This window comes from Piliocolobus tephrosceles, chromosome 6, assembly GCF_002776525.5.
Source record: "Piliocolobus tephrosceles isolate RC106 chromosome 6, ASM277652v3, whole genome shotgun sequence".
Classification (NCBI taxonomy): Eukaryota; Metazoa; Chordata; class Mammalia; order Primates; family Cercopithecidae; genus Piliocolobus; species Piliocolobus tephrosceles.
In genome coordinates, this window is record NC_045439.1 from 75420142 (window position 1) to 75432606 (window position 12465).

Sequence of the window (12465 nt, forward strand, 5' to 3'; positions counted from 1 at the left end):
GGTGAAAAAGCAGCTGAGATCCAGGGAGGGGTGAAGCAATTTCCCTAAGATTTTGCAGCTACTCTAATGTTGAAAAGGGAGTAGAGAAGGTTCAGGCTCCCAGGACAGCTGTCCTCCTCACCATGCTAGACCTTCTCTGAGAAAGTGAGATTTGCCAACAGTCTCCCTAACTGACCTAGTTCCATCTACCTCTTCTCTTTCACCTTGCATCAGTCTATGCCTTGCTCACTATTGCCGGTCACACTGGCCATCTTGGTGAGCTTCAGACCGTCAAGCTTGTTCTTGCCTTCAGCCTTCAGACATGTTGTGTACTCTCTTCTGGAATGTCCTCCCACTTCTTTGCATAGCTTATTTCATATATTCTGTCTCGGTTCATATTCCACCTCCTCAGAGGCACCTGCCCTTATTATACAAAGCAGTAAATGTGCTGGGCACGGTGGCTCATGCCTGTAATCCCAGAACTTTGGGAGGCAGAGGCAGGTGGATCACTTGAGCCCAGAAGATCAAGACCAGCCTGGGCAACATGGAGACTCCTTAATCTAAAATGGCCATGTCTGTCCCAGCTTCCTACAATTTCAGCTCCCTTTCATTGTTCACTTCATCACTCTCTAAAATTACTTTCGTTCATTTATTCTTTGTTGACTGATTGATGATTGGTTGATTTTATGTCTCCCTTACTAGAATGTAAGCACCTTGGCAGCAGGTACTTTATTTGTATTAATTACTGTGGATCACTCTCCTACAACAGTGAGCTAGGCTAAGTAAATATTTATCAAATGAGAAAAAAAAAAAGAGATTGGCATTGAAAAGAAAGAAAAGTAAATACGTGTATGAAAAGGCGTCAATTTTTTTATTAAGTAAAAGAAAATAAAAAGCAGTGTGCCAAACGGTACATATAACATGATCTTAATAAACAAGGGGTGCTTGTATGTGCAGTAAATGTCTGGAAGGATACACAGGGAACTTGTTAGCTCTAGAGAGCGGTTTGGAAAGTGAAGGTGCTTTTCATTTTATACCCATCTATGCATTTACTGGGTTTTTTGTTTTGTTTTGTTTTGTTTTGTTGAGCCAGGTTCTCACTCTGTCACCCAGGCTGGAGTACAGTGACCCGATCATGGCTCACTGCCACCTCAAACTCCTGGCCACCTCAGCCTCTCAAGCGGCTGGGACTACAGGTGTGTGCCACCACATCTGACTAATTTTTGCATTTTTTTGTAGAGACAAGGTTTCTCCATGTTGCCCAGGCTGGTCTTGATCTCCTGGGCTCAAGCGATCCACCTGCCTCTGCCTTCCAAAGTGCAGGGATTACAGGCATGAGCCACTGCACCCAGCACTTTTACTCCTTTTTATAATAAGGGAAAAGTGAGTACTAGAATGAGAGTCAAGATCAAGAATAAAAGGAGGCCGGGCGTGGTGGCTCGCTTTGGAAGGCTGAAACGGAAGGATCACTTGAGCCCAGGAGTTCGAGACCAGCCTGGGCAACATAGCGAGACCTCAACTCTCAAAAAACAATTAAAAATTAGCCAGGCATGATGGTGTGCACCTGTGGTCCCAGCTACTCGGGAGGCTGAGGTGGGAGGATCACTTGAGCCCAGGAGGTTGAGACTGCAATGAGCTATGATTGCACCACTGCACTCAAGCCCATGTGACAGAATAAGATCCTGTCTCGAAAAATAAAAAGAGTAAGGGGAAAACAATTCAGCTCTAAAGAGTCTTTAACTTGAAATTAAACTGAGGAGTAATCTGAAAGGCTCAAAGCAGACAAAACAGGAAGGACATGGTGTTCGTTTCAGCCAACAGGCACAGCAGCCTCCTGGGGCTGTGTGGCAGCTTCACCCTAATTCCCAGCTCCTTGAGGCAGATTCTAATATTGTTAAGGAACAAAGCAAGTTTATGTCGTTTCTCTGAGTATAAACCTAGACTAAATTTGATACACAGGATGTATTATCTGATACCATTAATTATGGTTCCATATAAGAATTTTTAATGATGACATTAAAAAATGTAAATGAGCTACTCAGTCCATTTTGCTGAATACCATCTTAAAGATGGTCCCGGCCGGGCACGATGGCTCACGCCTGTAATCCCAGCACTTTGGGAGGCTGAGACGGGTGGATCACGAGGTCAGGAGATCGAGACCATCCTGGCTAACACGGTGAAACCCCGTCTCTACTAAAAAATACAAAAAATTAGCCGGGCTGGTGGCGTGTGCCTGTAGTCCCAGCTACTCGGGAGGCTGAGGCAGGAGAATGGTGTGAACCCGGGAGGCGGAGCTTGCAGTGAGCCGAGATCCGGCCACTGCACTCCAGCCTGGGTGACAGAGCGAGACTCCGTCTCAAAAAAAAAAAAAAAGATGGTCCCTAACTTAATTCTCCAAACCTTTTATTTAACTTTAAACAATTTTTTTATTACAGAAGGGTTGTCACATAATTGGATATTTCTCTACTTTGTACACAATTATTCTCACTCTCCCCAGAAAGGCTGCTCCTCATCTGGTGGTGGCAAGCACTAAAATTCTGATTTTAACAGAATAGTAGTAAAAATGCCTCAGTGATTTAAGTTGAAAGCAGTACATTGGCACATGGCTCTCGTACCCAGTATCAGGAATGTACAAATGTTTTTTATTCAAAAATGCAAAATAAATTATCTGTAGGCATAGACAGTGACAGCAGTAAACCATTATATATTTTGTCAACTGAAACCAGTAACTGACGGTTATAGTGATTTTCAGCCAGCCTTTTTCTTCAGTTTCTCCAACTGACTTCTCTGAAGTTATTGGTGAGGAACACTGCCTTGGGCTTCCTGTCACAGTTCATTAATAAAGATAAAGCACTAGTCTAGGAGTTAGAACATTAATAAAGGTAAAGCACTAGTCTAGGAGTTAGAACATGCCACCTCCCATACCACCCATTGCACCCACTCCAGGGTCCTTCTCTTCTTTAGAAATTTCTGTGTCTACAACTTCTGCTGTAGCTAACAGAGAGGCCATACCAGCAGCATCCGATAAAGCAGTTTTCACAACCTTTGTTGGGTCAATAATGGGTCCATCCACCATATTCACAAAATCTCCAACCATAGCATCATAACCAACTTCTGAGGAACTTTGCATAATTTTCTCAACTATCAAAGATCCTTCAACACCTGCATTCTTAGCAATGGTCGTTGCCGGAATTTTGAGTGTTCTTTTAACAATTTCTATACCAATTTTTTGATCTTCATTAGCTGGAGTCAATGAGTCCAAGGCTGGAATGCATCGAAGCAGGGCACAGCCCCCTCCCAAAACAACGCCTTCTTCAACAGCAGCTCTTGTAGCATTAAGGGCATCTGTAACTCTGTCTTTCTTTTCATTTACTTCAACATCACTTGTCCCACCAACCTTCAGCACAGCTACTCTATCTGAAAGTTTTGCCAGCCATTCATTCAGTTTTTCCTTTTCATATTCACTAGTTGTGACATCTAACTGCTCAATGATTTCTTGAATACATTTTTCAATTTGAGCCTTGTCACCTTTTCCTTTTAAGAGCATGGCATTGTCTTTGGTCACAATGACCTCTCCAACTTTTCCTAAGTCATGAGGCTGAACGTCTTCAAGATTTAGAGTCAACCCCTCTTCTCCAAACACTGCACCACCAGTAGCAATAGCCGTATCTTTGAGCTGGTTCTTTCTATAGTCACCAAACCCTGGAGCCTTGACTGCCACAACCTGAAGACCAACCTTTAGCCTATTCAAGACGAGTGTACTTAGAGCTTCTCCATCAACGTCTTCAGCGATTATGACCAAAGGCTTACGATGATCTTCGGCACAAGAGCAGGTACAATGGACTGGACACTAGAAATTTTCTTTTCACTCAACAGAACATAGGCATCCTGGAATTCACATTTCTGACCTTTTGATATATTGATAAAGTATGGAGAATTATAGCCTCAATCAAACTTCGTGCCTTCAATAATTTCTAATTAATCATTCAGTGTTTTTCCGTCCTTTACTGTGATGACACCCTTTCTTCCAACCTTTTTCATTGCATCAGAGATGATATTGCCAATTTCTTTGTCTCAGTTTGCAGAAATCGTAGCAACTTATGCAATTTCTTCAGGGGTGGTCACAGGTTTAGACTGCTTTTAAGTTCAACAAGTACCGCATCAACAGCTAACATCACACCTCTCGTGTTTACCACTGGATTAGCACCTTTGCTAATCTTCTCGAAGCCTTCCTTGGCCATAGAGCATGCCAGTACAGTAGCAGTGGTAGTGCCATCCCCAGCCTCTTCATTTTTGTTATTGGCGACATCTTGAACAAGTTTACCTCCAATGTTTTTATATTTATCCTTTAAGTCAATTGACTTTGCAACAGTCACACCATCTTTTGTTACTATGGAACTTCCCCAGCTCTGCTCAGTAATCACTGTTCTTCCCTTTGGACCCATTGTAATGGCCACAGCATCGGCTAAAAGGTCTACACCTTGAAGCATTAAGGCTTGGGCATCTGCACCAAATTTTACATCTTTGGCATAAGCCCAAGTGAGATGAGGAGCCAGTACCCTGGACATCGGTCTCATCTGGCGAAGGACTGTGGGTAACCAAAGCATTTCTGCGGGGCGGTGGCAGGGTGTGCGTGCGGCGAGACAGGTCATCTGCGGCAAGTGAGGGACAGAGTGCAGGGCACACACAGCAATGAGCCCGTGTCCCCTCCCTGTGCGTCTCCCCCTGCCCCGCGGCACCGCGTGTCTCCAAACTTTTCATTAGGGAATTCAGGGTAGAATTTTTTGTGGCTCATTAATTTTTTTTTGGAGATAGAGTCTCACTTTATTGCCTAGGCTGGAGTCCAGTAGCGTGATCTCTTGCCTCAGCCTCCGGAGTAGCTGGGATTATAGGCGCGTACCACCAAGGCTGGCTAATTTTTTTTTATATATATATTTTAACCATGTTGGCCAGGCTGGTCTCAAACTCCTGACCTCAGGTGATCTGCTTGCCTTAGCCTCTCAAAGTGCTGGGATTACAGGCATGAGCCACTGCGCCCAGCCTCATGAATTTTTTTAAGGCAATTCACAAATCTCTGACAAATACAAATGAGATAAATGTGACTGTAAATGTTTTCCTTCCATACAGGTGTTTGAGAGGGGTTTTTTTGTTTGTTTGTTTTTTCTTTCTTCAGCTTTTAAGTTCCAGGGTACATGTGCAGGATATGAAGTTTTGTTACATAGGTAAACATGTGTCATGTGGTTTGCTGCACAGATCAACCCATCACCTAAGTATGAAGCCCAGCATCTATTAGCTATTCTTCCTGATGCTGTCCCTCCTGCTATGCCCCTGACAGGCCCCAGTGTGTGTTGTTCCCCCGATGTGTCCATGTGTTCTCATCGTTCAGCTCCCACTTATAGGTGAGAACATGTGGCCATTGCCCCACCCTGTTTTTCCTTGTTCTCCATGAGTCGCCCCGACTGGCTAGTCAGTCCCAGTGCAAGAACCTGGATACCTCAGTCGAAGGTGTAGGATTCACTCGCCATTCCACTCTCCATGAGCACTGCAGATCGCAGCTGCTTCTAATCAGCCATCTTGGCCTGCCTTGTGGTTTTTTTTTTTTTTTGGTTTTGTTTTTTAAGGCTAGTCAAGTGAAGCAGAGGGAGTGGAGAAGGAACAAAGAAATCTGTAACTGGTTGTAATTAATTAGTAGTAAACACCATTGCACTCGGATCAGCCTATTTGAGGGTTTTGTATCCATCCTATCCCATTCTTCTTTGGCACAGAATCAGACTACAGGAGTTTTTTTAATTAGCATTAATTTTTTTTTCCTTGATTCCTTTAATCTACCAAAAGGTGCCATGAAAAGACTGTATATGTTAGTGCAAATTTGAAAGTGATTCCAGATCATTTTTTGAATAGTTTTGTCTTCCTGTTTAAGACATCTCACTTGTTTTCTTTACAATCAGTTTCAGAGTATTCATTTTCAGGGACATTTTAGAGCTTGTTCATGCTTTGGTTCCTTTTTTTTTTTCCCCATTGCCTTATGATGTAATGAGAAGGACCCTGTTGTGAATTTTCGCTTTATAAATTTACATGGTTTGAATTCTTGTGTATTGAGCTGCACACCATATCTTTTGCTTTCAGTTCATGTATGCACAGATTATAAAATAAATAACAAAACTATTCCCTGAAAGTTGAGAGTAAGTCACATCTTGATGAAAAGTTAAGATTTGGCCAGAATTGTATCATATTTCCAAGGCCCTGTGAGATACACTCTAATACCCTCATTTTACAGAGCAGGGTGCAGGCTCAGAGGAGACATGTGTTCACCTTTTGTTTGTTAACTGTGCTCTTCCCTCAGGCCCCGTTTTCCTTTTCTGAGAAGCGAGGGGGCTTGGTGTAGCTCACTGGCCTTCACGCTTGCTGTTTGGACTCCAGCGGTAGACGTGATATTTGGAACTTAGGGGTAGACGTGCCTTTGTGTCTGGCCGTCACCCTCCCTCCACTGTTCACCAGCTCAGTTCTACCTTCATCTGTTTTCCATATTGGACTTCTGGTAAGATTTTGTCTATGAGCCAAAGCAGAGGCGGTTGGGGGAGACTCGTACAAGTAAAATGGGAGCTTGAAGACTACCGCTCCACATAGTTACCCAACTCCAAGTTCCATCCAGCTGGGAGCCGTCCATCATGTTCCGCCTGGCGCACAGCACAGGACCAGCCTGTGAAAGGTGCTCTGTCCTTGCTTGTTGAGTCATTCAGGTCTCTTCTGTGTCTCACTTTCCATGATTCTTCCAGCCAAGTGGCATCCAAACCAAGACCCAGGCAGGTTTCTTCACTCCTAATCTAGGATCTCTAGCTCTGTGACCCATTGATCTGGCTACATCAAAGTGGTGTGGCCAGGCACGGTGGCTCACACCTGTAATCCCAGCCCTTTGGGAGGCCGAGGCGGGTGGATCACTTGAGGCCAGGAGTTCGAGACCAACCTGGGCAACATGGTGAAACCCCCATCTCTACTAAAAAAAAAATACAAAAATTAGCCAGGCGTGGTGGCGCAGGCCTGTAATCCCAGCTGCTTGAGAGGCTGAGACATGAGAATTTCTTGAACCTGGGAGGTGGAGGTTGCAATGAGCCAAGATCACACCACTGCACTCCAGCCCTGGGCAACAGAGTGAGACTCTGTCTCAAAAAAAAAAAAAAAAAAAAAAACAGAGGCATGGAGGATCCAAAGTTAGGATGTCTCCTGGACTAAGAAACCATTGTCAATGCCTCACCTACTCCTCGATTTTCTAGATAATGAGAACCACCTGCCCACAGGTTCACCCATTATTGAAGATATGTAAATGTTCTTAGGGATCCAAGTATGTGTGCGTGAGGTCCTTAGCCTCTCTGAGCTCCAGGCTCCTCATCTGTGGAGATGGAGATAAAGCCTTTGTCCTCAGGCTGTTGTGTAAATCGCTCAGCCCAGCGCCCGTCACCCAGGAGACACACAATCAGTGGTGGATATTGGTAACATACATCAAAAGCCTTAAAAAATATGCTTTCCCTTTGACTCAGCAATTCAGTGATTTGGAATTTATCTAAGGAGATAATACAGTACAAGGGTATCATGGTAGCCCTGGGTCAAAGTAAGTGTCCGCCAGCAGGAAAGTCAGAGATTATAGTATGTGTATACAGTGGAGTGGAGTGTAATACAGTCACTAAAAATGATAGATAGGCTGGGTGTGGTGGCTCACGCCTGTAATCCCATGCCTGTAGTCCCCCAGATTTTATGTGGCATGTTTTCTGCTTACACACATATATATGTGTGTGCACATATGTGGAGGAAAGACTGGAAGGGTACACACCAAATGATAAGAATGGTCGGGCTAAGCAGAATTCTAAGTGACCATATATTTTTATTTTCTGATAATTTTCAATGAATATACATTTACTTCCATAATTCTATAAAAGGCAATCAAGACAAAACCATCTCTTCATTCACAAGCCCTCTTTTCACTCACCCATTCTCTGCTATTCTAAACATGAGCTCTAGTTTTCATGAGTCTGCCATTTCAAAAGCCCCCTTTTTCTCCGGGTCATGTTGTTTCCAGTCTTCTAGTTCTCAGTTCCCAGTACACCAACTCTAGATTTGCCACTCCTGGCCTGCCAGCTGCCTGTTAGGCACTTTAATTTGCCTTCTCAGTTGAACCTCAGAACACTCCCATGAATTGGGTCATTATCTGCCATTTTCCTAAAAAACAGCAACAAATGTAGACATTAAGAAGCTGATTTCCCAGCCAGGCTCAGTGGCTCATGCCTGTAATCCCAACACTTTGGGAGGCAGAGGCAGGTGGATCTCCTGAGGTCAGGAGTTCGAGACCAGCCTGGCCAACATGGTGAAACTGCATCTCTGCTAAAAATACAAAAATTAGCCAGGTGTGGTGGCATGGGCCTGGAATCCCAGCTACTCGGGAGGCTGAGACAGGAGAATTGCTTGAACCCAGGAGGCAGAGGTTGCAGTGAGCCAAGATCACTCCATTGCACTCCAGCCTGGGCAACAGAGCGAGACTCCATCCCCCACCCCCCCCAGAAAAAGAAAAAAAAAAAAGAAGCTAATTTCCCACCTACCCTTTTCCACCCCAACTCCTATGCATCCTCCTAACTAGGCTTCAGTGACATCGCCTCTAATGACCACGCCTGCCAGCAGAGTCAGCCCTGTTCCCCTCTGGCTCCCTGACCCTGGGTGACAGCCTCTGTCAGCCACCATCACACTGCACTGTAGTTGTTACCTGGGTGCTGACCTAGGTCTGCCCCCTCCAGACTGTGAGCTCAGTAAGAGCAGAGACTGGTTACTCTTTTCTGTACCCAAGCACTTGGCACAGTTCTTGGCACATGGCAGAGATTCTGGAACCATCATTCAAGCAGCAAACATTCACTGGCCTACACTTCCTCTTGAGTTCCTCCCAGGACTTGGATTCTGATTCCTTGGTCTGGACTGGCGTCCAGAATATTCAGCCTCTCAGGCTTCATGGAACCCAACCAAGCTTGGAGGCCACAGAGGCAGGCGTCCTCTCCCTGGACATGGGAAGGAGAACATCCAGGTACAGGGAGCAGTTTCTGGGCTGTTCCAGTCTGACCTTGGAGGGACTACAGCGAAGGGCAGTGCAGCAGAAGGTGTGTCCGCCGCAGAGGGGCCTGTCAAAGAAGGGGAGTCTCTTCCCCGGTTTCCCTCCTCCAGTGGTGTCTCCGCCAACGCTGTCCTCCAGCGCTGCAGCCGCAGATAGTCATGAGAAGGCAGATCCGACCACGCCACTCCTCTGATGACAGCAGGCTGCTGTCACCGTGGGATAAATGAGCTCTGTCATGGGGTTACAGCGCCATTACTTGCCTGCACCTACCCCTATCTCTGCAATCAAGTTGTTTATTCCACCCCTAAAAGATATTGATGTAAAAAATTTTACATCAGTGTTATTGTTGGGCCTTTGCTTTTGCCATTTCCTCAGCTTAGTGTACCCACCTAGGACCTCCTCTCATCTGACTCACCTTTTTATCCTTTCACCTGCGCTCAGATGCCACCCCAAAAGGCCCAGTGCAGTGCCCCATCCTCTGGGACAGAAGCTTCCTGTGTCCACACATCTTGCTTAGCAAGTCCCACATTGTGTGGAAATCATCGTTATGGCTCCATCTCTTCCCTTGACTCTGAACTCCAGTGAGGGCAGGGACTGACTCTCATACACCTGGGTGGTTCCAGAGGCTGGCACAGATCATTTTTTGAACTGGAATGAACTAGGAAAGAGTTTGAGCTGTATCTAAATGGCATAAGGGTTTGTGCATGGTAACGACCAAATCCAAGTTGCTCAGGGAACAGGATAGGGCCAGGAGGGGGAAAAGAAAAAAAGGAACTTTTTTAAAAACAAAAGGCTGGTGAGCTCCTGGATCAGAAAATAGGTCTGAAACCATGTGTGTGCCTCCCACTCCCAGTGCTAGTGAGCGTGCCCTGTTAAAGTGGTGAGTTGCTTGACAGCTGAAGTAGGGATGATGGATTAGGGATAGGGAGAGGTACAGAAAAAGAAGGGAAAGAGGCTTGATTGTTTTGTTGGCCCACCAAAAACTGCTGCTTAGGATTGCTGCCATTGATTGAAATTGAATAAATACTAAGCATTTCGTTTATTCCTTCAGTAAATATTACTGGGTACTCACTGTAGGCCGAGCTGGAGAATGTCATAGCCAACCCTTATCAAGTGTTCCCTTTGTGCCAGGCTTGAATAGTTGTCCCCACAACCCCACAGGGGAAGAGAGGTGGCGAGAAAGTATTTCCTCAAGGTTGTGCAGCTGGTGTGTGGCAGAGCCAGGCTTTGACCCAGGCCCCCACATCCAGAGCCTGGATTTTTAACTGCTTTGCTCCAGTTTTGCCTCTGAAGATCAAACAAGACAGCACTTCTGTCTTCCTGGAGCTAGTGGAATCTCTTAACAGGTTGCCATTATATTCTAGCAAATTCTTATTATAGAAACCAACTGGTTATATTCAACATTAAAAAGAAAATTAAATCCTGGAGGAATGATCCTCCAGAAGGCAAAGGAGAAACCACACCTTCCCTGAACCAAGCTCGCACAAATAATACCCAGCACATATTCAGCTCATTTCTAGGTCTTTTTTTTTAAACTTCCTAATATTTAATTTAAAAAATTGTTTTTAATTCCGTGGATGCAAAATTCGGCAGATAGAAACAGGATGGAGTGGGTTGGCAGTGATCTACATGTGGGAAGAAAAAAGATGTAGTGAGAAAAAATAATTAATAGTTGGGATCTATTCAAATTCACATTATGTAAGGAGGGCCCTATTTTGGTGGGGTGAATCATCTTTTTTATTAAAAGGGAAATTATCAAAAAATTATGGCTGTCCTAATGCTGAATTGGGGGAAGCAGCAATAATATTGATATAAAATTTCAAAGTACAATACTAAATTAAATATGCTCACAACTCTGGGCCGATAGAGCCTTATATAAAAGGCCTATATGGCCGTGTGCGGTGGATCACTCCTGTAATCCCAGCACTTTGGGAGGCCAAAGTGGGCGGATCACGAGGTCAGATGATTGAGACCATCCTGGCCAACATGGTGAAACCCGTCTCTACTAAAAATACAAAAATTAGCTGGGCATGGCGGTACGTGCCTGTAATCCCAACTACTCAGGAGGCTGAGGCAGGAGAATCGCTTGAACCCGGGAGGTAGAGGTTGCAGTGAGCCGAGATCACGCCACTGCACTCCACCCTGGGTGACAGAGCGAGACTCCGTCTCAGAAAAAGAAAAAGTCCTATAACTATAAGAATTTGGAAAATTCAATCTGTTTTTAAACTTCATTTGATGTATTTTGTAAAGAACATATCTGTAAAAGACGAATATGCTGTTTTGTGGCAGTAAATAATGCAATGTTTTAGCAGAAGCAATGGCATAATAATTGAACATTCATGTAGCACTTTAGAGTTTAGCAAGATTTTTGGGTTTTTTGTTTGTTTGTTCAGACAAGGTCTGGCTCTGTCAACCAGGCTGAAGTGCATGGCACAATCTTGGCTCACTACGACCTCTGCCCACTGTGACCTCTGCCCCCGGGCTCAGGCAATTCTCCCACCTCGGCCTCCCAAGTAGCTGGGATGACAGACATGTGCCACCACACCCAGCCAAGTTTTTGTATTTTTGGTAGAGACAGGGTTTCACCATGTTGCGCAGGCTGATCTCAGACTCCTGAGCTCAAGCAATCCACCTACCTTGGCCTCCCAAAGTGCTGGGATTACAGGTGTGAGCCACTGCGCCTGGCCTAGTTTAGCAAGTATTTTTACAGTTTGGATTTTCACAAAGACTTTTAGCCCATGTGCAACTTTGCTCTTTTATCACAAAGAAACGAGGCAACTTTAGTTCCTTAAAGGAACTAAAACTTCTTGGAGAAGCAGCTGATTTTAGGGCAAGGACAGGGAAGGAACAATGGAAGCTTGGAATGAGAAGTGCTCAGAGTATGAGGGGGACATGTCAGAAGGTCACGGGAACCTGCTTGATGGGGCTCCCCATCACCTGGGACAATTTGAAGATCAAGGTCAATAGTATTAGTAATGGATTACAACCTCTTGAATAAAGTAAGAACCCATGAATCTCTACTAATATAAATCAATGAATAAATAAATAACTGGGAGAGGAGGCAAAGCTCCTCCTTAGAAAGCCAACTAATGGGCCGGGCGCGGTGGCTCAAGCCTGTAATCCCAGCACTTTGGGAGGCCAAGACGGGCGAATCACGAGGTCAGGAGATCGAGACCATCCTGGCTAACACGGTGAAACCCCGTCTCTACTAAAAAATACAAAAAAACTAGCCGGGCGAGGTGGCGGGCGCCTGTAGTCCCAGCTACTCGGGAGGCTGAGGCAGGAGAATGGCGTGAACCCGGGAGGCGGAGCTTGCAGTGAGCTGAGATCCCGCCACTGCACTCCAGCCTAGGCGACAGAGCAAGACTCCGTCTCAAAAAAAAAAAAAAAAAAAAAAA

At 45.1% G+C, this 12465-nt stretch overlaps 1 protein-coding gene and 1 pseudogene across 3 annotated transcripts in view; one reads left to right on the forward strand and one right to left on the reverse strand.

Annotated features, from left to right (window-relative positions):
* The window catches only part of GNB5 (G protein subunit beta 5), a 55744-nt gene that overhangs the window by 7655 nt on the left and 35624 nt on the right, over positions 1–12465 (forward strand). The window contains exon 1 of one of the 3 annotated variants that reach the window (XM_023227185.1): positions 6441–6517. The exons of the other annotated variants lie outside the window; for them this stretch is intronic. The gene's annotated coding sequence lies outside the window, so the exon portion shown is untranslated. Of the gene's footprint in view, positions 1–6440; positions 6518–12465 lie in introns of those variants that run through there. 3 annotated transcript variants of the gene reach the window in all.
* LOC111552766 lies at positions 2882–4586 on the reverse strand (annotated as a pseudogene).